Here is a 3,695-nt window from a genome sequence, read left to right on the forward strand (position 1 = left end):
AGTTCATCTGGGATGTCGAGATGAAAGTTTACATCTCCAACCAGAAGTAAGTCGCCCGCACATGACGTGAGATCCAGGAGCCATGGTGAGAATTCTGAGAAAAAGTGAGCAGTGTTCAACTTGTTCTTCCGAGGAGGGGGCCTATATGCTATCGCCACGCACAGGACATGTGACCCTAAGTCAAAGTTGATACTACATGCTTCGAAACTGTCCATACTCAGACGTAAAGCCTGTTTTGACACTACCAGTGACTCCTTGTGCAGTATTCCCACACCACCATCCAGCGTTATTAGGGCGTGGGAAATGCACAAATTTGTATCCTGGAGGGGTGAGTAACTTCAAATAAAGCATGTCCTTTTCTAGTGATGTCACCCACGTTTCCGTTGAACAAAGTAGGTCCATGTCATGCTCACCAACAGCATCCGGAATTTGGTCACCCTTTTCCCGGACTGAATGCATGCATGGTGGAAAACACGCAAGCCGTCAAAATCCTGTAATCAGTTCTATTCTACTCAACATTTGGAGCTTAAAGACCTGCTAAATTGCTGTTTGCTGAATCTGTCTCCTTGATTCTTGACGCAAGGGCCCAACGCGCCGCGTAGCGGCAAAAAAGCGAAGCTGGCGAAACATTTATAACGGGTCACCGTCACTTATTATTGGACTTATAGCGCATTTACGGGGTTGCAACTATTTTGCTTTATAGTGTCACCAGGAAAGAAAAGCATGCGACCTAACGCCGATCTATTTGTATAAAGTGATAATTGGAAGGTATATAGTAGGAAATATCAATAAAATAATCATTCCATGTCGTCTTTTGAGGGCATTTTTGATTGTAAAAAATATATGTGTACGTCACCGTAGTCTCTGCAATGATAATTTTATCAGAGCAGTCTCGCGCAAGTAGAAGTTCTTTACCTACTAGTTCTTCACTTATTAGTCTCAACGTCTGGCGCAAAGCCAGACGTTTTCCATTACGATTTCACTACGATGTTTGACAATAAGGAGCAGTGCGCGAGATATGCTAATGAGCAGACTTCCCTCGCTTGAGTTTCTGAAGAATGTTCCATATCGCGCTAAGCTCATCACTGCTGATTATGACAGGCGTGCAGCGGTAGGTATCTGCTCCCCAACTTCCACCCTAATACGGTACAATAAGTTACCATTTGATGAGAATGGGACAATGCCCTCACTGTGTATGGAGTCATAGGGATAAGAAGACATTATTCATTAGTGTTGGTACAAGTGATTTTGCCCAAAAAACATGCACATTCAAAAAACAAAATATGCAAGGTATCACGTACATGTAACATGACCATGACGACGTGCAGAAAGTGTATTGGCCAGTGCATACTTTATGGCTATGTATAGTAAACATGGTAAACATGAACAACATCATTATTCATCGGCAGTTCATTTTACTCCGAGCTTTTCCTGAAACATATTGCCATGATGATTAGGCCTACCATGTACCATGACCAATAACGGCACTAGATCATGTAGATGTCAACAAGTTCACATGAACCGTATAATCCCGCATAATCCCGCATGGCGCATGTGGGGCATGCGTCTAAACCAAAGCCCCAAAATCACTTGTTTTGGTCTATTTCACTTGTGTTTCCCCCGTCTCCCAGTCCATAGTATATTTACAGTTTACAATCCCCGATCATGGCCCAACAAAAGGTCATCGGTTGACTAAAGCCAAGGAACACAACTGTTCAATGGATTTATAGTTGAATGCGATCAAACTACATCTTTTCAATCGTGGATTGTAAATTTAACCCCATGGGCCTAGGGAAGGCCCTATAACAATACTTTCGGCACAGTTATTATCTCCGCTGCCTCCACCATGTTACACACAGTGCTCACTGCTGATTCTAAAATGCGCCACCTAGTCAATTGCACTATCGTCATCACCTCATCATACTTCATTGACATTACAGGCACACATTGACATAGACCACTGTTGCAATCAACGACACAGTCGCTATCCAAGTAGCATTATAGAGGTAATTATCATTATCATACCTCATTAGCATGTGAACCAATCGCGTCGCGTCCTTTGCGATCACGGCAAAGCCTCATGGAATAATGTCTTTCAACGTTGAATAATTTTTCATATTCCATGCCTACAACTTCAATTTCTTCATAATCCATGGCTAGAAGTTCAATACTAATATAATATCCAAGATAAAGTTACAAGAAGTAGTCAATAGGGGTCTCTCACCTCTCACTGTATGTCCACACTATTCACGCTTGTACGAGGAATACATTCAATGCTGAATCTAACAACACCCAGTGCCCTTACTCTGTATATTAGTCACTGGAAGATGGCCCATTTCACTCCTTGCTTCTACTTCACCTATAGTCTCATTGCAAACGCCTCAGTTCTATGATATCACATTCACTTTCAGCTGTCATGCAACGCAACAACTGTGCTATCTGCCATCGCACATCAACGAAGAAGTGCAGCCGCCCACATTCCACCTCACGTCTGTCCGACCAGCTGCAATCCTCGAGGACGCCACACTGTACCACGATTTCACTACGATGTTTGACAAGAAGGAGCAGTGCGCGAGATAGGCTAATGAGCAGACTTCCCTCGCTTGAGTTTCGGAAGAATGTTCCATATCGCGCTAAGCTGACCACTGCTGACCATGACAGGCGTGCATTGGACTGGTACAGGTTGGAACTGAACATTGAATATGCTGGTGGTGACGCTTTCTGATGAGAAGTTGGTCGTGACTGATGCAGTCTCCTTGGACTTGTCCACAGCATCGTTCAATCATTGCTCTCTGAGCTGCCTTGATTCTGTACCCAAATACTAAGACCAAATGCCTGTTGACTGTGCTTTAAGAGAGACTGGCGCCATGCCTAGAGATATGACTGACCCCTATTGGCAAATTTGTATGACTTTATCTTGCCTACCTAGCTGCTGCCTATAGTCTCCCTTTAACTGCGGAACACTTCAAAGTCGATAAAATGCCATGTTCCACCTTTTAATGTGTTCAGACTGCCATTTTCAAAATAATCAAGTCAGGACACTGCCTTCTTGTCTCATAATAAATTTTGCTTTCCTCAATATATAATAACATTTCTTCTTCTTCAATGCTTTCATCATTCCAAACTTCTCCTCCTCTGACTTTTACAGGGGTACAGTCATGGCAATCAAAACCCAAATACTGAGACCAAATGCCTGTTGACTGTGCTTTAAGAGAGACTGGCGCCATGCCTAGTCTCTCTTAAAGCACAGTCAACAGACACCAACCCCCTCAGACTCAGAAACCACAAACGCCCAACCCTTCCTGCTACCCTAATACTTCTGGGTACCTCAGGTGACAATGGTCCCGTTATGATTTGTCTGACCCCATTCTACATCTGGCTATGACCCTCATGTAAATCTAAGGCGTATGGAGCCCCGGTTTTTGGATGGCATGTGTGCCATATGCCCAAAACAGTTTTCTCCAGCCAGTGAAGTCTGTTGTGTGCTCTAGACATTGCGCGTGCCTATACATTGTATACACAGCATGTTGAGAAAACGTTGCTAGGATTCACAGCAGGTAGCATAAAATCGGAGGCGGGGCTTTATAATGCGGCTGTTATAAAACGCGGATTCCGCGGAAATCCGCGGAATCTGCGCGTACCTGGTTCCGCTGGCTACCGTCAGATGTAGTGGTAGTCGTTCACACGCTCTGCAC

The 3,695-nt window shown here is 44.1% G+C and overlaps 1 long non-coding RNA gene across 1 annotated transcript; it reads left to right on the top strand.

Moving 5' to 3' along the window:
* The first annotated feature begins 598 nt into the window (after positions 1-598).
* On the top strand, positions 599-2,988 carry LOC135485729 (uncharacterized). Its single transcript, XR_010446614.1, has 3 exons — positions 599-768; positions 1,941-2,006; positions 2,412-2,988. It is a non-coding gene; the product is annotated as an uncharacterized LOC135485729 (long non-coding RNA).
* Positions 2,989-3,695: the final 707 nt, after the last annotated feature.

Source organism: Lineus longissimus, chromosome 3 (genome assembly GCF_910592395.1).
Source record: "Lineus longissimus chromosome 3, tnLinLong1.2, whole genome shotgun sequence".
NCBI lineage: Eukaryota > Metazoa > Nemertea > Pilidiophora > Heteronemertea > Lineidae > Lineus > Lineus longissimus.